The sequence below is a fragment of the Podarcis tiliguerta genome, assembly GCF_965153285.1.
Source record: "Podarcis tiliguerta genome assembly, chromosome: 14".
Lineage (NCBI taxonomy): Eukaryota > Metazoa > Chordata > Lepidosauria > Squamata > Lacertidae > Podarcis > Podarcis tiliguerta.
In genome coordinates, this window is record NC_139547.1 from 17,724,163 (window position 1) to 17,749,205 (window position 25,043).

A 25,043-nucleotide genomic window follows, 5' to 3' on the forward strand; every position below is an offset into this window, starting at 1 on the left:
ATTGTCAGGGAACTGCCATCGGAGCGGGAGGCGGAGAGGAGGCTCCCGGATGATGGTGGAGAGGGTCCTAGTAGAAGGAGGGATAGCCCATCCGCTGGGGAAGGTAATCAGCGTAACACCAGTGGGAAAGGGGAGGAGATGGAGGAATCGGAGAGGTGGCTCCAGGACTCTTCGCAGGAGACCAGCGGAGAGGGTACGAGTGCTCCGTTGCCCACACCCACCTTGCGCAGAAAACTTTCGCGCAGGCAACGGGGGAGGAGACTGGGCGTCAAACAGCTTTTATGCTGGAAGCGGTTTAAGAAACGCCCACTGACGGATTCTGCCAGCGACTGAGGCAGCCACAGAACTTGAGGCTGTCCTGACAGAAAGGGTTCAACCATGCAACCTAGCCAGGAGTAAAGGCAACTTACGCACGAGCAATCCCTAGAACCATTACAGCTATACAACACATTGGCATTGGGCAATAACAAAAGTTCCTTTAGAAACACAATTTACAAAGGCTCATAATCTAGTCTCTAGAAACTTGCTATAACATGAAATAATAATAGCAAACCAGTGATATTTTAGGGAGCAGGCTAGCAGGCGGGGCCCATTACTTACATCATAGGAGCCTACACAACACAAAACACTGTTGCTGTATGTGGATTTTATTTTTTTATTTTTTTATATTTTGGAAATGTACATCCAGTTGTTTTTTCCTTTAAATTTTTTGAGGGCCCCCAAGAGAGTGGGGCCCTAGGCTATAGTTTGTTTAGCTTTATGTAAATTTGGCACTGTCAACATCCTATACCCTTTCAAAGGTGGCTCTTTTTGGAGGCGTGTTATTGGATTATTGTTTTTATTTCGTTGTTATATAGTGTGATCTTCTTTGTGAACTGCCCTGAGACCTCCAGGTATAGGGCGGTATATAAATTCAATAAATGAATGAATTAATAAATAGTAAGCTCTGGCACCTCTCTTTTGAGAAAAACAGCACTGGGTGTAAGTGATGATCTGGCGGATTCAGTACAGTGGTACCTCTGGTTATGTACTTAATTCGTTCTGGAGGTCTGTTCTTAACCTGAAACTGTTCTTAACCTGAAGCACCACTTTAGCTAATGGGGCCTCCCACTGCTGCCGCCGCACGATTTCTGTTCTCATCCTGGAGCAAAGTTCTTAACCCAAGGTACTATTTCTGGGTTAGCGGAGTCTGTAACCTGAAGCGTCTGGAACCCAAGGTACCACTGTACTTTAATGGAAAAGAACAACATTGTACAAAAGATTATTCCATGTATCACTTACCTCTGAAAAGCATTTCTCTAGAAGTCAAATCTGTTGTGACCTGAGGAAACAGAAGGAGAGTTAGGAAAGACAGGTAAAACTGCTTATACGGCTGAAAGTCTCCAGATGGGGGAAATGAAATGTGAATCATTAAAGTGATTGGGAGTGTAGGGCTGGGGACCAAAGCAAAAATTGGAAATCTGCATGCAATTTGAACTGAGGGAACTTGCAACCATTTGTTTTTTTCCAGAAGTGACTCTTTGTTGCCATTATGCTACAACTTACTCTCTTTTCCTGGACCTGACCTATTCGACGAGCGCAAGCGCTTAAATGTCTGTTGCCTTCTCAAAACTAAAGAAGCAACATCACACCTGTCTCTCTCTCTCTGTGTGTGTATTCAGTGCTGTTTTTCTAGAAAAAGGTGTCAGAACTCACTGTGAACACCCCTCTTGTTCTCTTAGAATGGCAATGGTGCCTACCTGAGAGGTGCCAGAACTGCATTCTGCCAAGTTCCAGCTGAAAAAAAGCCATGTATATAAGTGCGATACTTTTCCGTCTATAAGACGCTTCCGTGTATAAGACGCTTCCTATTTTGGGGGGCTCAAATTCAAGAAAATGGGGGGAGATGGCACAGAGTTGTTGAGGGATTTGACCAGAGTTGTTGAGCTTTTTTTGGGGGGGGGGGCTGAATGCCAAACCGAATATCAGTCACCCAACTGGCAAACGCTCACAATTGCAAGTGACGCAAGCCAAACTGACAAAGCAGCAGCCAATCCAAAGCAGCCCTTGCAGCAGATACCATTCATCCACCCAACTGCAAGATCCTGCTCGCGGATGCAACCAATCGCCCATCCCCCCCTCTGCACTACTCATGTATAAGACGACCCCCCCCCCCATTTTTTACCTTTTTTTGGAGTAAAAAACCCTCATCTAATATACGGGAAAGTATGGTGCTTTCTTTAGAAGTAAATAGATAAAACAAATGGCTCACTAATAAATAATAAATAATAATAATAATAATAATAATAATAATAATAATTTATATCCCACCCTCCCCAGCCGAAGCCAGGCTCAGAGCGGCTAACAACAATAAAAGTAGCACAGCATTCTAAAATCAATTCAAAATCAAATTAATGGCAACCATTGGGCTAGAGTTCTGTGAGGATTACCAAAGGACTGTGCCTTGACCTGTCTTGCAGGTCCTGCGGAAAGATGTCAAGTCCCGCAGGGCCCTAGTCTCTTGTGACAGAGTGTTTCACCAGATCGGGGCCACAGCCGAAAAAGCCGTGGCTCTGGTTGAGGCCAGCCTAACCTCCCTGTGGCCCGGGACCTCCAAGATGTTTTTGTTTGAAGACCGTAAGGTCCTCTGTGGCACCTACCAGGAGAGGCAGTCCCGTAGGGAAAAGAAGAAAAGGAAAGGAAGGCTTTATACCAGTTTATACCAGGGCTGGCATCACTGTTAGGCAGAGTGAGGTGATTGCCTCAGTTGGTAGAGGCTGGGGGTGGGGGTGGAAAAGCAAAATATGGGAGAACAGAGCGGTGTGCATGCCATGTGGCCATTAAATGTGGCAGAGGATGGTGTCCCATCACTGATGACTAAGACTGAACAAATAATAATAATAATAATAATAATAATAATAATTTATTTATACCCCGCCCATCCGGCTGGGTTTCCCCAGCCACTCTGGGCGGCTTCCAACAAAACACTAAAATACAATAACCTATTAAACATTAAAAGCTTCCCTAAACAGGGCTGCCTTTAGATGTCTTCTGAAAGTTTGGTAGTTATTTTTCTCTTTGACATTTGGTGGGAGGGAGTTCCACAGGGCGGGTGCCACTACTGAGAAGGCCCTCTGCAGGGTTCCCTGCAACTTGGCTTCTCACAGTGAGGGAACCGCCAGAAGGCCCTCGGTGCTGGACCTCAGTGTGCAGGTAGAACGATGGGGGTGGAGACGCTCCTTCAGGTATACTGGACCGAGGCCATTTAGGGCTTTCAAGGTCAGCACCAACACTTTGAATTGTGCTCGGAACTGCCACTGAAGTCTGTTTTAAGCATATGGAATGGTATAGAAATGGGGTGGAATAATGTTAACGACAATGTAACTGATCTAATTTACGTTAATTAATTACATAAATCATGTAAGCTGTGCAAGTTCACCCCAGCAGACAGAACAAGATCACAAGCGGCAGCCAAACCGTCTTTCAAGGAAACTTGCCTGCTGTCGAAACTTCCTTAATATTGCATCCTGTTTAAGGCACCTGCCAGCCATGCCTTTTTTTCGGGATACTCCATTCCAGGGTGGTTTTCTTCCACCTCCCCACAACAGACACCCAGCATTCTGTGGTCACTGAGAATTCTCAGCCCTCATTGCACTATTTCTTTTTTTTTTCTCCAGGAGAAAAGTAGCCCCCTTAGCTTTCCCCACTATTTTTTTCCTACTTGCAGAAATCTAGGGTCTCCACCTTCAAGGATGCAACACTCCCTATTGTCTTGGCAGCCCTATTTTGGCTACATAGCCACTGTAACTCAACACTGGAGATCTCAACTTGTATACCATACAGTCATCTCCCCACTTACACACAACTGAAGCGTGCAATATGTAGCAAAGTGCAAGCTTCAAAGTATGGCTGTTTTTCGCTTGTTTTGTCCTTTTGGGAAAGTGTGAATTATGAACGTTCTATTTAAAATGCAAACTGAATTAAACATCCTTCCCTATCGCTGCCTTAAGCCCAGGAAACCTCAACAACCACCTTTCTCCATATAAAAGTTCCTGATCATCAGGAATCCTGCTCAGAGTCCCATCATCATGAGTGGCAGGGTAGATGGGCAGAGGAGACGGGGTCTTTTTTGTGGTGACCCCAAGATTGTAGAACACTTTCGAGGAGAGATCCACCAGGTGTCATCTTTGCTTGCTTTTTAATGGACAGTTAAGAAGGTACCTATCATTTTCTAGCAGGTTCTGGGCCTGTGATTGCTTACTTCTTTTATTTGGTTACAAACAGCTTGTTGCTAATGCTACTTGTTTTTGTTACGGCATCTTAAATGTTTCTACTGTATGTCGGGCGGTTGTCTTTTCTGGGCAGGAAAAAAATAGCTATAAATCTACTGAAAGAAAATTAAAATAAATAATGCAGGCAGAGGGAAAGAAAATTGGTGAGATTGTAGACTAATGATTTATTGCTATAGATAAGTGAAAAGCATTTAATGAATTACTGAGTGTGGTGGGGAAGGATTTCCCCCACCAAACAGAGGATTTTCCAGTTCAAAGCTCTGCCTTCTAGCCAGGGCATCATCATTATTTATTATGCTCACATCCCATCCTCCTTCAATAGGCTCAGAATGGTGAACAATGAGGTTTTCCCCTCCATTTTATCTTCACAACAACCCTTTGAGGTAGATTAGACTGAGAAATAATGTATGGCCCAAGGTGAACCTCTAGGTCATGTCCCTTTCTGCCTCTTTGACTCCAGATAACAAAATTGAAGCTCCCACTTTTAAGCTAGCCACTATTGACCGTAGTGTCAGAATCCAAGGAACTATGGTTTGTTTAAAGCAGGGATGAGAAATCTATGGCCCTCCAGCTATTGCTGGACTACAGTTCCCATCATTCTTGGCTGTTGGCCATGCTGGCTGGGGCTGGTGGGAGTTGGAGTCCAACAACATCAGGAAGGCACTGTGTTGGCTGCTCCAGGTTTCATATCTTGGGTTTAACCATGGTTTACAAAGCACCAAGTTCAGATATATGGTATCCTGTAGGCCAGAGCTTTCCTTGTTGGTGGCTTTTCGTGATGGTGACGCACTTTTTAGACATGCGTCATTTCGCGACACAGTAATTCAGTTTTACTAGCAAACCGGAGGTTAAACTAACCCCTTTCCAGCCCCGGGAAGAGTGCGGGGAGTGTTCACGAGAGACACTTACACACTGCAACTGACACACTAACGCATGGGTAGGCAAACTAAGGCCCGGGAGCCAGATGTGTTTTTACATGAGTAGAATGTATCCTTTTATTTAAAATGCATCTCTGGATTATTTGTGGGGCCTCCCTGGTGTTTTTACATGAGTACAATGTGTGCTTTTATTTAAAATGCATCTCTGGGTTATTTGCGGGGCATAGGAATTCGTCCATTCCCCCCCCCTCCAAAATATATTCCGGCCCCCCACAAGGTCTAAGGGATAGTGGACCGGCCCCCGCTGACAAAGTTTGCTGACCCCTGCACTAACGTGTCATGACACACGGTTTGGAAAGCTCTGCTGTAGGTAGTTTAAAAGTGGACGCTTCCAATCTTTTCCTCCAGTGTGTGAAAGAGAAACAAAAGAAGGAAAGAAATATGCAAGCCCAAGACTCGGGCAGGCTCATTCATTTGCTGGGGCAAAACTATTGGTTTCCTGTTACGTCTGAACAGAGACTAGCTGCCTAAAAGTTGCAGTTGTACACGCATGCTTATAACAACTTGCGGTCGTTGGAGAAGGGAGTGTGACGTAATAATCATTTTTCATTCCAATTCTGTTACTGAACGTTAGGGAACTTCTGGGTGATTTTACAACCATCTGGAGTCTTGGGCTCCCAAGAGATGTTTTAGCAATTCTTCTTTAGCTAATTAAACCTGCATGCATCCGTTATCATTGCTTTTCCTTCTCAATTGCAAAGTTTGCTGTTCCATTCTTTCCAATGAGGCAACTCACTTCAACCCCCTGCAACTGCCTTTAATTCTATAGTTCTCTCCCCCCCACTTTAAAAGCAAAAAAAATATAAATATCTAGACAAGGGTGTGTTTCAAACAGCAGTGCAGTAATGTTCAAGGAGCATTAAAGGGCTCCCGCTGAACACTTTCCAAATGTTGCTGACTGAGCAGTTTCCCCTAAAGGGAAGCAAAAAATAATTTACTCTCCATTTTCTAAGCGAAAATTGTAGCGTCGCTCAGAATAACAGTTCATGTGCAAAAAAAGGGTGGGGGGAATTAGGGAGCGTCTAGAGGAGTGATTGCTAATGATTCCTGGGCTGAATGCCTCACACGACCATGAACTGACCTTCAGGCAACTGAGGAAAAACCGCCTGTATTTCCTATGGGTGCTTCCAATGTGAATCCCACCTGAAAACAACGGCAGTCACATGCTGGCAAACTCACACTGTCCAATTATAGTTGACTGGGAGGTTTTTGCACAACAAACCTGCTTCACACACACAAAAAATACATTTTAAGGAAAGTGACTGGGGAATGCACCGGAAAGTGTGAGGTAAGACTTGCTACGATGCAACGCTGCATAATGTCCCTAAAATGCAACAGGATGAATGCTTAGCAAACAGGCCTCCTGGAAGCCCCTGAACTCTGGTTCTTTCAAGCTACAATGGTCTCTTCATGCAAAGTGAATTCACTGGCATCTTTTACCTGTTGGCGTGCAGCAAGAGCAGAGGCAGGCAACAGAGGCATGGTGGTCAAAGCCCAGACTGTGGCGTAGCAAGGTCAGGTGGTACCCGGTGTGGGATATTTCTTGTCACCCCCCCCCCACACACACACATAGAAATTATTAGAACAGGGGTCAGCAAGGTTTATCTTGTCTGGGCCGGATCTGTCCCGTGGAGATCCCTCTGTGGGCCAGATCATGTATGTGCCTGCGATTTTCGGCATCTGCACAGATGCCATTTTTGGAGTCTGCGTGTGCGCAGACACGATTTCCGGCGCAGTGGAAGAGAGTCTCTGCACCGGTTTAGCACAGTGTGCAAGCGGGCGGCTCAGTTCGCGGGCAGCTCGTGGGCCGGTCAAATGACCTCCACGGGCCGCTTCCGGCCCATGGGCCTTAGGTTGGTGACCCCTGTATTAGAAGAAGGAAAAATATGTCCCACTCGAGTACAAACTGCAGAGACAGACTTTGGCGGAAAGAAACACCCCTCCCCTTCCTTATCCACCCATTCTCCACTACACAGCATTGAGTTCAGCCGCGTTTTGTTGCATTTGTTGACTGAACTAAAAAGTTTCAATACGTATTATGTTGATTTGTTGAGGTCAATTAATTGTCAGACAAAGTTATTAAACTCGTTTAAAATAATATTATTTTTTCAAAAAAAGTGTCATATTTTTGCCATTTTGTCACTCCCCCTCAGTGACGACACCTGGGGCAACCCGCACCCACCGCACTCCCCTTCCTATGCTACCAAGTCCAGAGTTAGGCTGAAATGGGAGAGCCTGTTTTAGTGACACCTCTAAAATCTCAACCCTGGGCTTCTCCCCAGGTTTTCTACTCAGCATGGGATACGAACAGGCCAAAGCTCTCATAAAACAACGTGTTGCATACACTGAGTGCCAATTGGATCTAGCCAGGACCCCAACTTTTATTGCCAATGAATGCCCTTCATCCATAGGTCTCAGGATGGTTCAAAACATAAAAATGCAAGGTAAAAATACATTAAAAAAAGAAAAAACCCTGACAAACCAATAACCTCCTCCCACCCCCTTTTGCAAACAAAAATTGTACACTAGGAGAAAATTGCACTAAAATGCTGGCAATTTACATAAGAACTTTTAGAAAAACTGCAACGTGATGCAGAAATGTGGGGAACTGAATCAAGAGATGGAAATTTGCCCGTCGTTATAATGTTCAAAATTTAGGAGTTCTGCTCTTAATAGGCAAGAGAGATAAATATCGCAAGTATCTCTCTTGTTAGTGCAGTGAGTTTAATGAAACTTTGCTATGGGCAGATAGAGGCGCAGCTGCAGGAAGGGAAAGCCTCTGAACTGACCCTTTAGCTTCTGTAAATTACAAACCATTCAAAAGGGGATCTTTGCAGAATGGAAAAATCAATGGTGCCAAGCTTCGCACTCGGAACGGTGCCTCGGGGTACTCTGAGTGAAATACGGCTCTATTAACATTCTTGCCATAGGAAGAGGAGTTTGGTTTCTCCATGAACCAGCTCACAGCAGGTTCATCGAAATACCATTTTTCGTAATAATGGCATCTCCCGGTTGTCACCGTCAGCAAAGGTTGAATGCCTACCACCGCTGACAATTAATGACCGAGCCAGAAATGGCATTGCCTTTCTTGAACAAGGAGACAAAACAAAATTCCCGTCTCCTTTAATGAGGAAGGACCTATACAATCAAAGTCTCTGTTGTTGCGAGGTCAGCATTTCACAGCCCATTGGCTTTGCAGTTGCCTGGCAGTTTGCATCCCCAATCAAACCCCATTCATGTTTCAACAGGCAAGGGCAATCGATAGCCAGCAACTCCACTGCAGCATGATAGCAACTCAAAAGTTTTTGAACTCCCGCTTTCCAAGCACCAGCCATCCGCCTGATGTGTGCCTTTGCCAGGACTGCGATATCAGGTTTCCAGGGAAAGGAAATGTTCCCTACAAGGTCCAGAGGCACCACATTGCAAGAGCAATGGGAAAGGAGTCTTCTTACCACTTAGAATATTTAATAATCACAGCAAGAGACAACAGAACACATCTCTTTAGAATGGCGGTGCTCCCAATTAAGGCTAACCCCTCCTCCATTCCTATTAATCTACGTCACTCCTACATCTTGTAATCTGAGCTTGTAGCTTCTGCGCTTTCCGTTCTGACACTTTCTGAGCTCTCCGTGACTTTGGGGAAGGGGGGGGGCGGATACTATCCAGAGACTGTGAACCTGTTAACTCTCTCTCTTCTAGTGTTTCTTCTCCTAGCTGTTCCCCCTCCAGTATTTCCCAGCTTCTGCCTTCTGAACTATGCCCCTCTGCAAACCACTGTTCCAAATCTATACTGTCCTCCTACTCCTGGGAAGATTCAGGATCAGGAGGAGGGGGTGGCTTCAACCATTCTTCCTCAGTGTAGCCCACCTCAGCACGGTCCCTGACACAGGGGTGGAGCCAAACGTGGCAGACGCACAGCTTCAATGGCTGGTGGCTCCGCCTCCTCCTCCTACTGGTGCTTCTTCTAATGCTCTTTCACACACTCAGGCCCCATCTACCCAATACACTAAAACATTAGCACACTACTTTAAACAGTCATGATTCACGAGAAATAATCCTTGAAACTCTAGTTTGTTAAGGTGTTGAGAGCTGTTGAGAGCCCTTATTCCCCTCTCAGAGAGCAACAGTTCCCATACTTCCTTGGGAAGAGAGCTTGATTGTTAAACCCTTTGGGAATTATAGATCTGTGCAGTGGTGGGCTTTGGGCTTTCAAATTGCCATGGGCAATGCCAAAAATTTGGTGCCCCCCCCAGCTTCTGCCTTCTGTTCTAAGTCACTGCTGTGACACCCCTTGTGTGGACAAACCAGCTGTGCTCCCCTGAGTCCACCTCTACTCTGTGAGGGGAATAAGGGTCTCCTATGAGGAAACTGTGGTTCTCCATATAGATGATGGTAAGAGATTAGGGGAGTTGTGGTCCAACAAGGGATGCAAGGAGGCAGTAAATTCTATCCCATCCTGGGTTTGTCACAATCAACACCATTTCTGTTTCACTGCAGTTTAGCTTCTGCCAGAACTAATCCTGTTTGCCACTCTATCTGCTCCATTTGACACTTATGTAATTAATTTCAGTGAAAGGGGAATAGCAAATAACAAAGCAGAAAAATAATGTCGCTATTTACCTAATGTTTGTGGATTGATAGCTAATGGTGCTTATATATCTTGTTTGCTTTCCATTCCTGACTTTGGATGAACATGCAAATTGTGGGAATTTCCATTTCTGAAAGTCCAACACCTTTCAGAGGGCCACAAGCTCTGTGCCCTAGTAACTGGTACACCCAGCAAGAAAATCTATGCCAGAACTATTGAAAGTTACAGTTGGAGGCTATTTGCGTCAAATCTTATTTTCAGTTGCTTTCTTCCTGTGATCAATGACTTAATCTTCCCACGTTAATTGATAACATCGAAGAGAATTTATCTGCGTCCTCGTGATTTGTTTCCCCTTCCCAAGCCACTTATAACTCCCCTCCTGTAATTGATTCGGCACGTCACAAATGTGACATTAAGGAGGCAGCCCATAAAACAACACGGGCAGAAGCAGGTCTGGAATAAACTCTGCTTTAAAGCCACTCTAGAGCAAAACCATAGGAGGGTCGGATTTGTTGTTGTTTAGTCGTTTAGTCGTGTCCGACTCTTCGTGACCCCATGGACCAGAGCACGCCAGGCACTCCTGTCTTCCACTGCCTCCCACAGTTTGGTCAAACTCATGTTGGTAGCTTCAAGAACACTGTCCAACCATCTCGTCCTCTGTCGTCCCCTTCTCCTTGTGCCCTCCATCTTTCCCAACATCAGGGTCTTTTCCAGGGAGTCTTCTCTTCTCACGAGGTGGCCAAAGTATTGGAGTCTCAGCTTCAGGATCTGTCCTTCCAGTGAGCACTCAGGGCTGATTTCCTTCAGAATGGATAGGTTTGATCTTCTTGCAGTCCATGGGACTCTCAAGAGTCTCCTCCAGCACCATAATTCAAAAGCATCAATTTTTCAGCGATCAGCTTTCTTTATGGTCCAGCTCTCACTTCCATACATCACTACTGGGGAAACCATAGCTTTAACTATACGGACCTTTGTTGGCAAGGTGATGTCTATGCTTTTTAAGTTGCTGTCTAGGTTTGTCATTGCTTTTCTCCCAAGAAGCAGGTGTCTTTTAATTTTGTGGCTGCTGTCACCATCTGCAGTGATCATGGAGCCCAAGAAAGTAAAATCTCTCACTGCCTCCATTGGATTTAGGGGTAAGCAATTGCCTGGGGCACTGGGCTTGAGGACAAAGCCTTGCTTTTGCAAAAATCCCAGTAATCAGGATGGGATGGGTGGTCTCTTCTGAATTAATTCCTGCCTCGTTCTGGAGTTAAACATTAAACTTTCTCCAAAGCATCATCTCCCACACAAGTCAACCCTGCTAACTTCCATCACGTGAATTATAGTTTTTATTGAGATTTGACGCACCCCAGGCAAACGGAGTTTTATCCTACGCTGAAACGAAGCTAGATTTAATGTTTAGATCTGCAGCCTTCCTTGCGCATTTCTGTTCAACTAACCGGTTCCAAACACTGAACCAGACTGGTAATTAAAGCCATTATGAAATGTTTCCATCCGCAGAGTCATTTAAAACAGTTAATGTGCCGGGAGTTATTTGATGAGCAGAACTTTTGATACAGCAAATAGTTTGCGCTCTGGCGGCAGCATCGCATCTGAATTCATAATAAAGTGCTCCTAAGACTATGAGCTGGAGCTGCAGCAAGGCTCAATCTAGGGCAAGCGTGGGGAGTCTCACCTTCCTACCTGACCCTTGTGAGCCAAGATTGTGCCCAAGACAAGCTGCCCCTCCCCAAGCGGCAGTGGCCTTGCTCTGCAGCCCCTCTCAAGTGCTTTTGCCTGGCTGGAATGCGCTATTGAACAGTGATATTAGGAATTAGGGAGAAATTCACTTCCGCTCATGTTCAAAGGTGGCCCTCCCTAAACTTGCTTCTCTGAAACAAAACACAGCCATCCTTCGAAATTGGAATTTCTCTGAATTTTGCAGCGCAGGACTGTCCAAAAATGCACACGCTAGGGATGAAGTGTGCATATAAACGTACACATTAGTGAAAACAGCATACAAAATGTCAGGGGGATGGAAAACTGAATTAAAATTTACAGACTGTTCCCTGTTGAAGGAGAATTACATGAAGATGATGTACAGATGGTACACGACACCAGTGCAGTTAGGGAAAATGTACAAAACTAGTTCAAATATATGTTGGAAGTGTAAGAAAATGGAGGGGACATTTTATCATATGTGGTGGGATTGTAATGTAATTTAAAAAATTTGGGAAATGATATATAACGAATTGAAGAAAATGTTCCATCTAACATTTGTTTAAAAACCGGAAGCATTTTTGTTAGGGATTGTAGGGAAAGACCTGCCAAAAAAGCTGAAAAACATCTTCATGTATGTGACAACGGCAGCAAGATTCCTAATAGCACAAGGATGGAAGACTGAAGAAATTCCAACTAAAGAATCATGGCAAGAAAAACTGATGGACTATGCAGAACTGGCAAAATTGACACATAAGCTACGGGACAAAGATAACTGTGATTTTAAAGATGAATGGGAACCCTTTACAAAGTATTTGAAGAGGCAACAAAGTGAATTGGACTCCTTGGCAGGTTTTGAATAAATATTCACAAACTTTTTATTGACAATAATCAGTTAAACAATTTAAGGATCTATACAGCTTTGCAACATGCAGAGAATAGCATTCACAGAGAAACCAAAGACTGGAACTGAGGGAAGTCGGGGAGGTGGGGGTTTGTGTGAGAGGGTGGGGGGAAATTAAGGATGATATGTTTTTGGATAGTATGTTTTGTTTAAACTTTCAATAAAAAATATTTTTTTTAAAAAAAAATGTCAGGGGGAATTGCGCGTGCGCGCAAAATGTGTCCGTAATAAAAGAAATGCACACTCAGATGCTGGTGAGGACTTTAAAAAGTTGACAAACTGATGCAGCAATGTGGAGAACTGAATGGATAAATGAGGAACGGAGAGAAACTCGAACCAACAGCTTTGCCCATCCTTCCCGGTTATGCCTCCATCTGGATGGAGAGATTGGGGAGGTGTGCAAAAACAGCTTTCGCATCACAGTGAATGCTTCAGGGGATGCTGCGGCGACGACACTGCTTTGCTAAGCCACACTGCTGCTGGCTAAGGATTTGGACAACTGAAGGATGGCTCCAGCTCCTCCTTTGACAGTTCCAAAGTTTCTGCAGGAGATATCTCACCTGGGTGGCCCTCTAGGGGATGTGGAGCACCAGTTCCCTGCCTGCTCCTCAAGGTCCTTGATCTATGGAGCACCTGGTTCATTTTCTGAGGACACAGCATTTGGCAGCAGGATTCCAGACACAGCATCACTGTAACACCTGGACTGTCTTCAGAGCCCCCAACAGGCTAAGACCACCAGAAGCACCTCTTCTTCAGCAAACGGCCATAGAGCAGATGACTGGATGCCTTTTCGTTGTTGCTGGCATGTCATGGGTTAAAGAGATACTTGAGCCATACACTGTCATTTTTGTTTCATTTGGCATCTTCTCTGCCCCAAACCATTTAATTACGAGCCACTTGAGACACAGAAGGATTTGCCTTTGGAAAAATTGCTATGAGCCAATGGGAGTCCACACGGTACAGAATATTTAAGGAACTCCCTCCTCTAATCATCAACTCAGGTGCTGAGTGCTGAGTAGGGATGAGCAAATCTGTCAGTTTTGGTTTCTCCTCACATCCTCATTTTCCCTGTCTTAAATTTGGTTCTCCACATTTCCAGATCAGTTTGAAAATTTGTTCATTTTTTTTAAAGTCCTCATTAAAATTCACCAGCAGTTTAGTGCCAATTTCTCGCCATGCTTTCCCCTTAATATAGCGTGCCTTTGTATGTTCTTTTCACAAATGCATGCATTGATACACACTTTTCTGTACCCATCACTTGGCTAGAGAACTGCACAGCAAAACTTGGAGAAGGAATTCCCATGGATGTTTGGGTTCATTTAGTGTTTCAGGAAAATATCAATTATACAGGACTGCCATTAAATGTAAACTGAATAGTTTCTTGGGTACTGGCAGATATGCAGCTGATATTTGGGCACTGAGAAATAAGGACACATGACCAGCATTCTTAAGAAACCCAGAGAGAGAGAGAGAGAGAGAGAGAGAGAGAGAGAACCACACCCTGTCAGGCTTATCAATAATGGCTATAGATGATCAATACACACACAAACACAGGGACTCCCCACCCCCAATACAGTCCAATAACCACTGAGGAGGCTTAGTAGCTACAGAGTGTTGTGCGGCCATTGGAAAACGAAAGCATATTCTCAGAGGGAGGGAATGAAATGATCTGGTGGAGGACAACAGTGTTGGGTGGTTGACAAGCTAGAAGGCTGAAGAGGAGCTATGTGTTAGGAGGCGAGAATTTATTTTGTTGCCAGTTTCTCTCATACGGAAATAATTACTCCCATTTACCACAACCACACTCTGCAACCTGAAAGCAGAGAGCTGGTATGGTTAGAGTGGTGGTTTAGGATCTGGGAGAGATCAGGGTTTAAATTCCTGATCAGCCATGAAGCTCACTGAGTGACCTTGGTCCAGTCATAGACTCTCAGCCTAACCTCTACCTGACATGCTTATTTTGAGGATAAAATGGGGAAGGACCATGTATGCCTTCTTGAGCTCCCTGGATGAAAGGTGGGGTGTAAATGTGATAGATAAAAGAGCTTGACCCTTCTCTCATTCACCAGCTTTAAGTTTGGAATATTCCCATGATATGCTGCCGTAATATATTCCCCAGCAGGCTAACAGAGCAGCATTTGAGCAAATTTGTTTTGACAAAGGTTTAAAGTTAAGACGCAGCAGAGCCAAACTGCACACTTAGGTTAATATATAGAGGTTGCTCTTTCCTCTTTTACTTCTTTCGTTTTATATAAAGGATTGCTCTGTTGTTGTTGTTTTAAGGTGCCGTTGGATGCTTTTCCAGATGAGACAGATTTTGGGTTTGCTGACTGAATGTCAGCCCTTTTAGATCTGTGCAATTAGGGCAGCTGCTATGAAGTCCTCCCTGGAATTGCATTATTAAATCCATGATTGATTCAATTAGCTTAGAGGAAGGGGAAATTAAAGACGGCATTAGCGCTGCTAGCGTATCACCACCATCGCCCTGAAGTCCGTCTTGTGCCAATGGACTGCAAAGCAAGTTGGGTTACCTGTTGGATTGTGTGCAAAATTTCTTCCTGCTTGTCTCATGTAGGGTTGCCAGTTCAGGAGTATTCCAGACCCTGAGACTTCAGAGCCCAAACCTGAGACCTAGGGGCCGGACATGGTAATATCCAGGAGAACTCTGTGGTCATGAATGGACCAGGTGTGCAGCCCGGGAGTCATTTTGGACCCACAGCTGTCCATGGAGGTGGAGGTTAATTCTGTGCCATAGCATCTGTCTACCAGCTCCATCTGGTACGCAGGTTGAGGTGTGCATCTAGACTAAATCTTGTATTTCCTCTTTTTAAAAAGGTAAAGGTACCCCTGCCAGTATGGGCCAGTCTTGCCAGACTCTAGGGTTGTACGCCCATCTCACTCAAGAGGCCAAGGGCCAGCGCTGTCCGGAGACACTTCCGGGTCACGTGGCCAGCGTGACAAAGCTGCATCTGGCGAGCCAGCGCAGCACACGGAAATGCCGTTTACCTTCCCGCCAGTAAGCGGTCCTTATTTATCTACTTGCACCCGAGGGTGCTTTCGAACTGTTAGGTTAGCAGGCGCTGGGACCGAACGACAGGAGCGCACCCCGTCGCGGGGATTCGAACCGCCGACCTTTCGATCGGCAAGTCCTAGGCGCTGAGGCTTTTACCCACAGCGCCACCCGCGTCCCTCCCATTTCCTCTTTTTGGTGATCCATAAATTGCCACTCATCTGCAGGAGAGGCTTTTTCGGACACAGAACATACTGATGATGTCTGCAGGCCAAGATGTTGTTAAAAGCGCATGAGCCAGGCTGCTGCTATTTTAAAAGTCATTTGGTAACCTTACACGGAAAGCAAATTACCACAATTACATTTATATATCACTGTGCAGTGAAGTACTGGTGTTGTTGCAGGTGTCATACCAAAGCTTTGAGTTAATCATTCATGGTGATTAGATCAGTTAAAGCAGCCCGAACAAAAACAGAAACTTCTGTGGAATAAAAGGGGGAAGGCTTGTGTACACAGGTCATTTTTTATTTCCCACATTGCTTTGAAACCTGTAGTTCCCCAGATGAATTAAATACTTTGGCCCTATGTCCATTTCTCAAAGGCGGTCTCTAGCGCACGCTAATTATACAGAGCCTCCAAAGTTTCCCAGGCAGGTAACCTTGAAACACTATTAGCAATTTAATGTGGAATTAGTCACGACGGCTGTAAATCTGTTTATCAGCTTACAGCAGAAGTCAAATGCTCTGCAGCATATATAAAGGTGAGCTCCAGAAAAAGTGGGGGTATTCAGGGGTTATAACCAGTTATTCCCTGCAAGCAGGGCATTCCACTCTCTTCATTCCTTGAATTTCAGTTTTGTTTGCCAGCTTTCGCGTTACAATTCATTGGTCGCTGAGTATGGGCAAATCAGTCCATTTTCATTTCTCTCCGCTTCTAATTTTCCCCATCTTCTGTTCTCCATGCTTTTAAAAAAACTCCTCACAAAGATTTATCAGCATTTTAGTGCTAATTTCTCCTAATTATCCATTTTGCATGCAATCTCTCCAGTCAAGTAATGTGTACAAAGTTGTATCTACTAAGTGAAAAGTGTGCATTAAAAATTCCTGTTATTAGTGTAAATAACATACTAAATGCATTCTATTAAGGGAAATTGCTTTGCAAAAATTTGAGTTTTTCTTAATCGCCTTGGGATGTTTCAGGAAAAGAGATTCATAAATGGCAACTTGCAGTGAGTACACTTTCATCTTAGATAACACATAACACTTAGATAGTTATCTTCTTTATTGTAAACCTATAACCAAAACAAAAACCCACCCACCCTCTTGGTTTTCAATCCATGTAGGGCTAGGCAGAGTTGCATAAATATGCTTGTAAAACCGTATCACCTGCTTCAAGGGTGAAGAATGTCTGCTGTCAACACATGCGTTGATGAAATGTACAAGGACAATGTTTCAGCCCGAGATGCCTCTGGGCACTCTGAACACAAACACTTACCCTTTCGCCACATGAGCCCCTAACCTTGGTAAGAAGTTAAGTGGGTCATGTTTTGTGCTCAAGATTAATGGCTTTTTGCTGGTTTCGCCCAGTCCATTAAACTTACTGCTAAGCGCACTTACTCTCTGCATATAAAGGTGAGCTTCTAATGCTCAATCACGCTTGGGTGTCACACCTAGCAATGGGGACTTACGGTGGGGTTATGCAACGGAGGGCAGATTCTGTTCAACACAGCTTGCACTGAAATCAGGAAGGACATAAGAAGAGCGCTGATGGATCAGGCCAATGATCCACCTAGTTCAGCATCTACCAACTGAAGGAATGGGTTTCCCAAAACCCAAAAGTGACTGTGCAGGCAGTTTTAAACTGCACCAAAATCCCTATTTTTCCTTAGATAAAATGCATAAACTTGAGCCGTTGAGCAAATGCATAACAAGAACACAGCTCTCTCCTTTATCAGTTTGTGACGTCAAGGATGACCCTGACTGTACCAGTAGAACAGAGAAAACACGTTTGTGCCTTATCTTATGTTCTGACCACAAAGACACACAGACCCAAGTCTGGGAACAACGCCAGAAGCGTGTTCTCAGAGATGATGACCTCTTCCTCCAAGATAAGAGTAGGAAGAGGAAGATCCTTTTATGGTCAGAAGTACAGGAAGGAATTCCCTTTTATGGTTAAGAATACCAAAGCAAGAACATATGTGATGTCAACCTGCGTACATAGGCTGACATGGTTGGATTCCTGGGGAAGGAGGGAGAGGGTGTCTGGAGGATATATATACTGCATGGAACTTCTCATTTCTCTGGACTTGCTGTGGACTCACCACGCAAGTGCCTTCTGCTATCCGGAGAGCAGAATGAACTCTTTCTTGGAATCAACCTCGGTGTCATTTGACTTCTGTCCTCCTGTCCCGGAGCAACGCAGACCCAATCGGTGAACTCCAATAAGGCTACACAACCGGTTATCTATGGGAAGTGGAACACTCGTGATTCCCAGCAACTGGTAGAAAACAAAAGCAAGAGGTGCCTTGGGAGAGACAATTGGGAGGGCACAATTCCTGGCACTACAGACTCTTATGGTCAAAGAGGAAGCTTATCTCAGACCTCCACCCAAGGGTAAAAAGCTTCAGGACTGGATGCCACCCTACATGGCCCTCAAGGCAACACAAATGCCTCCACTCAACAACAACAACCCTGTGAGGTAGGTTAGGCTGAGAGATAGTAGCTAGGGCAGAAGGACACTCTTAAGCATCATGGCTTGAGTGGATATTTGTCCCTCGATCTGGAATGACACTCTTGACGCTACATCCGACCGACCCATTATAATGTAATAGCATAGTTGATCATTCATGCACTGTTCCAGAAAGGCACCGATGTTAGTGCCTTTTCACTAATTAATAATAATAATAATTTATTATTTATACCCTGCTCATCTGGCTGGATTTCCCCAGTCACTCCCAACAGAATTAAAAGCACAATAAAACATCAAACATTAAAAACCTCTCAAAACAGGGCTGCCTTCAAATATCTTCTAAAAGTCAGATAGTGGTTTATTTCCTTGACATCTGATGGGAGGGCATTCCACAGGGCAGGCGCCACTACCAAGAAGGCTCTCTGCCTGGTTCCCTGTAACCTTACTTCTTGTAGTGAGGGAACCGCCAGAAAGCCCTTGGAGCTGGACCTCAGTGTCCGGGCTAAACAATGAGGGTGGAGACTTAGTGATTCTTTTCATATAGAGAGGCATGCGGTGTTGCACAAGCAATCGTGGAATCATAGAACCGTAAAGTTGGTAGGGACCCCAAGGATCATCCATTCCAGCCCCCTCCAACTTAGGAATCTCAGCTAATTTATATGTAAGTGCAGCCAGCTGAAATCATCAATAAGCATTCACCCACAAATGCTTTGGTGCTTTTGTAAACAAACACACACACACATTTTATAAGAGTCACCATATTACAGTGGTACCTCGGGTTACAGACACCTCAGGTTACACACTTCGGGTTACAGACTCCGCTAACCTGGAAGTAGTACCTCGGGTTGAGAACTTTACCTCAGGATGAGAAAGGAAATCGGGCGGCAGCGGGGCAGCAGTAGCGGGAGGCCCCAGTAGCTAAAGTGGTATCTCAGGTTATGAACAGTTAATAACAGACCTCCAGAACGAATTAAGTTCTTAACCAGAGGTACCACTGTATAACTGTGCTCAATTTCTTTTCATGAAGTGCATGATTGTTGTTAAAAAAAATTGGGATAAGCTGCCATTCTTCCATGCCAGTGATTGGCATGGAATGGATATGGGATAGATGAAATTGTAAATTATCGCTCCTGTCAGTTGCTCATTTTTCCACCCTTACAATGCACTTGGCCCATTCCATATAAGTGTGAGACTTTATATCCATAAATACTTGAATGGCCAAGTGGAGAGTTGAACCTTGGTCTCCCAGGTCTTAATCTAACACTCTAACCGCTGCACCACAATGACGCTCCATGTTTTTGTAGATGTCATTTACCTTTTCGTATTTTATCAGTATTGTACTGGCATACAAATTCTTTGCATCTTCTAACAAAGGCGTAATAAATAACTTAGAACCAAGCAACACCCAGACTTCTTCTTTTTTAAAAAGTATATTTATTTCCCAGCATATATCAAACAAGTTTTTCCCACTGCTTTACTGACCAGTTTGGATTTGCAACAATTTTGGCTCCCATTAATCAGCTGTTTGGCATCATATATTGTAAATGATGAATTGATGTACACCAAAAAGTGAAGGAAACTGACAAGCTTTCCATATCGCAGGTGCCAACTTGGCTTTGCAGCATGTATCCTTTAAGCAAGTAAAGGCAGAATTATTCTCCTCCTCCTCGCCTTTTTATATAAAAAGAAGAAATCGGGACCAACCATATTTTGTCCTGAGAAATGTAGTGCTGGTAGATGCCAGTCTGTCTAACACGCTGCGCAAAAGGGACAACCGGAGGGCTTGCCCATTAAAAGAACATTAACCTTGCCTCTATAGCTGTGCTCAGTTTGTTTTGACAAAGAGGCTCTCTGCAATTGACCAGCAATTAACCTTTTTACCTAAGTTTGCTCACCTATGCACAGATTACTCATGCACAAGTTACAGTAAAGTATGATAGAGTTTACTCATGCCTAATTGATGGACAAGATGGCTGAATATTCCATGTTACTTTGACCATTTGACCTTCTGAGGCATCTTTTATTTCATACCATTCATATTGTCTTCCCCAAATACGTTTGTTGATAAGGAAAGTATGAAATTGCAGTTTGTTGGCACAGGTTGGCATTAAATGCATTTTAAACCAAAAAACCTAATTGTTACATTTAGAGTTTGGAAAGAACCACCAGTGGAGCTTGGAGCATTTTATGAGGGGAGTGTAATATTCTGCAAAACAAACTAACAAACCCAAACAAACCAAGAACATAGAGATGGGTGAATCTGGCATTTTGGTTTCTCATTTTTCCAGTCTAATGGTCAATTCTCCACATTTGCACATAAGTTTGTGGGATTTTAAAAAGATTTCTCACCTCACCCAGCATTTTCATACAAATTTATTCTTATATATATTTGCATATGCAACTTTGCCTAAGAGACACCTTTTTGCTAGGCAATTTCCCCTATACAAAAGCATTTTAGTGTTGTTTTCACCAATACAGTGGTACCTTGGTTTAAAAACTTAATCCATTCCGGAAGTCCGTTCTTAAACCAAAGCGTTCTTAAACCAAGGCGTGCTTTCCCATAGCAGCAGGGGACTCAATTTACACTCAACAGGAAACAGAACATGTTCTTATTCCAAGGCAAAGTTCACAAACCAAAACACCTACTTCCGGGTTTGCAGCGTTCTTCATCCAAGTTGTTCATTAACTAAGCTGTTCTTAAACCAAGGTACCACTATACATGCATTTTTTAAAACGCACACTGGATCTTAGTATATGCGTTATTGTACATATTATTTGGTTAGAGAACTGCATTGGAAAAAAGCATTGGAAAAAAGTGAGAGAAGTGTGGCTTTTGAAGGATGGCTGCATTTTGTTTCTTGTAACGTAACTGGAAATGCAAATTAAGTAGGTTGGACTATCGATACCAAACCAAATGCAAGGCAAAAATAGCAGCTAGCCAGGTAGATTTTCTGACACAATGGGCCCCCCCACTGATAACAGGGGATCAGCCAAAGTTGCTCTAGACGGGCTGCAATGTGTCAATGGACTTGGGATGCTGTCCATATTACAGAATTACACAGAGTAAACAAACCGTATATCAAGAGGAGAGAAGGTTAATCTTGGCAAGTTGTATAATGCTGTGGACTAAAGTAATGGCCTGAATGGCTCAATGCTTGGATGGTTTTTAAATGCTGGAGAATGGAAAACATATTATGAATCACCCCCAAGGATTATTAAAATGCAAGCACCGGATTGATTGTGATGTATGAACTATAGCGCATAACTGACATGAATAATTGTGTCAGGCCGGAGACTGACAGCGCTCCAGACTGCACCAGACAAAAGCAGACCATCACTCAAAAGGGGTTTTATGAGCAACCTAGCACAGAGGCGTTGACATTTCCTCATTTTAAAAATGGCGAATCAAAGGTCCATTTCTTAAATCCACGGACAGTTATTTGTTGAATGGCAAAATTAAGATGGATGTGCCGTCTTCCATGAGGAGTATTTTAAAGGAGCGTTAAAGATTTGTTTTTAGTCTATTAATTTGTGCATGATAGATGTTTCCTACATCTGATCTCATTAACTGCCAACGCCCACCTGATCCATTGTGTTAGGAACCAAGAAAGGAACCACAGGGGCCACAAAACAGTTGTTCTGGATGAGCATGGTTAAAAGTGGTACTGCACCAAAGCAAGCGAGTGCGCTTATGTGGCTCCCAGGGACACATGAATTTGTTAACTTCGGGCCTCATCTGCACTATACAGTGGTACCCCGCAAGACGAATGCCTCACAAGACGAAAAACTCGCTAGACGAAAGTTTTCCGTTCTTTGAGTCGTTCCGCAAGACGAATTTCCCTATGGGCTTGCTTCGCAAGACGAAACGTCTTGCGAGTTCTTGCGAGTTTTTTTCCTTTTTCTTAAAGCCGCTAAGCCGCTAATAGCCATGCTTCGCAAGACGAAAAAACCGCAAGACGAAGAGACTCACGGAACGGATTAATTTCATCTTGCGAGGCACCACTGTACTTTGAAAGCAGTTCCATTCCACTTTAAAGAGTTGTGGCTTCCCTCCCAGGGCTATTTTTCTAGAGAAAGAGGTCACCATGAATGCCTCCCTTGTTCTCTTATAATGGCTCCCACCTGAGAGGTGCCAGAACTGAGTTCTGGCTGAAAAATACCGTATTTTTTGCTGCATAGGATGCACCGACCCATAAGGCGCACCTAGTTTTTTTTGGGGGGGGGGAATAAAGGGGGGGAAATTTATTTCACCCCCAGGCACGGGGCTGGGGCGGGGGAAGCCTGAGCTTCCCTGGACCCCAGCCCCCAGAACAGGCAGCTCTCTGCAAGCCATGGGAGCCCAGCGCGGGCTCCCTCTGCTTGCGGAGAGCTGCGCAAAGCCTGGAGAGTCTGAGAGCGATGGCAAAGTTGCGTGCAGCTTCGCCATCGCTCCCGGAGCTTGCCGGGCTGGGGGGATAGCTTCCTGAAGCCTGGAGAGCGAGAGGGGTCGGTGCGCACCTGCATTCGCCCCATAGGACGCACACACATTTCCCCTTCATTTTTGGAGGGGTAAAAGTGCGTCCTATAGGGCAAAAAATACGGTAAGCCCTGCTTTCCACAAAGAATTATGGAGACTGTAGTTAAGGGTGCTGAGAGTTGTCAGGAGACCCTTACAGTGCCAGAGCGATTTAACAACCAACTTCTCTGGCCATGGAGCTCTGGGAACTGTAGTTCTCTGAGAGGAACAGGGGTCTTCCAACTACACTTAGCACCTTTAACAATTTGCAGTGCTGAGGGTGCAAATGGGGCCTTAGTTTCTCTCCATTTTTTTTCTTCAGTCTTACGTTCAGTTGGCCCCACTGTGAATTCCACACCCCTACCCAGCAAAAAAAATGGACTAAAATGCTGCCAATTTTTTGTGAGGCCCTTTTAAGAAAAAGCCACACCAGCTGATGTTGAAATGTGGAGAACTCAACTTGAGATTGGAGGGGAAATGAGAAACCGAGAAAAACGAAAATTGACAGATTTGCCACCCCATCCTCACTTAGAGGGCACCAGCAAATAGGCACAAACAACAAGAAGCAGGAAGAGGAGGAACAGGGCCAGGAATGAGAGGTTAACGTTGAACCTACACAGTTGCTCGGAAATACCAACTTCTGATGCTGAGGCAACAGAAAGAATGGCACTTCCTGTTCCTCCACACCAGCCATCTTGAAATAACACTTGCATTCTCCGCGGCCCCAATTCCCTGGCCCAGGGCCAATTTCTGAATCTCCAGGCCAGTCTGGTTAAGGTAGAGAAGCAAAAAATTCAGATCAGAAGTAGATGGGAAATGCAGAGGAAAAGGAAGTATCTCACATCAGTGTTTATGGCCCAAATCTGCTCATGCTTCTTATCTGCTGTTTACCCTGAAAGGCTTCCTAAAGATCTTGGAAGTCCGAGCTTTGGAAAGGTAGAGGCATCGCAAGGAAGTTCAAGGCAAAAATAGCAGCTGGTGATCACTGACGACTGGCTGATTCCTCTAAGCCAGTGGTGTCCAAACTTTTTAAAAAGAGGGCCAGATGTGATGAAGAGAAGGGCTGTTGACCTTTTTTTTTTTTTTTAAGGATTTTACTCCAAAATTGTTAAGCTTTTTTTAGAGTTGTTGTTGTTTAGCTTCTTTTAGGATTGAAGTTGTTGAGGGTTTTTTAGGATTTTAGTGTGGAGAGTCATTCTGCATAGAAACAGTAAGGATGTTTGTACCTTTCAGAACAGTTTCTGCAAGCTCTGGGCTGATGGGATACAGCTGGCCATGACTACAAAAGGAGAAAAGCTGCAGTTTGAACCCCGCCTGCAGGAAAAACACCCACAAGCTTTGCTGTTTGTTGTTATATAATAAAACCTTTATTTAGTTTGGTTTTACACCAGTCTCTGGTGTCACAGTCTCTGTCATCTGCCACCAGAGGAAAATCCCCCTCTAGCATTTAGGATTTTACCTCAGGAAATAAACTGCCACAGGGGCCGGATTAAACCGACTGGTGTGCCAGACTAGGCCCCCGAAACAGACTTTGGACATGCCTGCTCTAAGCAGCACTTGCTTAACATTTTTTTCATTTTGTTATATATTGTTTCCCAAAATTGTTTGATGTTTAAACAATTCCACCATATATGTATCATAGTACCTTTTCCAGTGTTGCATCGCCAGCAGACATCGCTACAATTTTTATTCATTTTTGCTATTCTTTCAGGTGTTAAATACCATCTATGTTGTATTTTGAGGTAATTTTCTTTCAATATATAACACATAGTGAATTTCATATCTTCTTTCCACAATTTTTCCCATTGTTCAAACAAAATATTTTTCCTAATATCTTGCATCCATTTAATCATTGATGCTTTAACCAATTCATCCTTTGTTTCCCACTCTAAAATCAGATTATACAATTTAGATTTTTTTTAATTTTTCTTGTATTAAGTATTTATCGAATTTTGATATTTCTTTTTCAAATCCTAACTTTTTATCTTTCGCTAATCTATACTTAATTTGAATATATTGGAAGCAATTACTAATATGAGCTTTAATTTCTGTATAATCCTTTAATTCCAATTCTCCGTTTTCTTCCTTTAATACAATTTTATAGGTAGCCCAATTTTCTTCCATATTTAATTTTTTCACTGCGGCAATTTCTGCCGGCGATGTTAGCAGGGCATTCTTAATAATTGTCTGAAGTACGCATTTTATTTTATGGAATATTTTTTTAAAAAATACTATTTCCATGTTTATACCAAGTCCAACCATTGGTCCATCTAGCTCAGTATTGTGTACCCTGATTGGCAGTGGCAAGGGACATTTTTCAGCCCTACTTGGAGATGCCAATGATGGAATCTGGGGGACTGCTGCCTGGGATGAGATGCTAAATTGGTTTTCTGGTCCATTCCCACACTGTCACTGGTTAAGCCCACTTGTGCGCAACAACAGTGTGGT

The 25,043-nt window shown here is 44.0% G+C and overlaps 1 protein-coding gene across 1 annotated transcript in view; it reads left to right on the plus strand.

Annotated features, from left to right (window-relative positions):
• The window catches only part of CTXND1 (cortexin domain containing 1), a 38,012-nt gene that overhangs the window by 4,700 nt on the left and 8,269 nt on the right, over positions 1 to 25,043 (plus strand). The gene's annotated exons all lie outside the window — the stretch shown is intronic.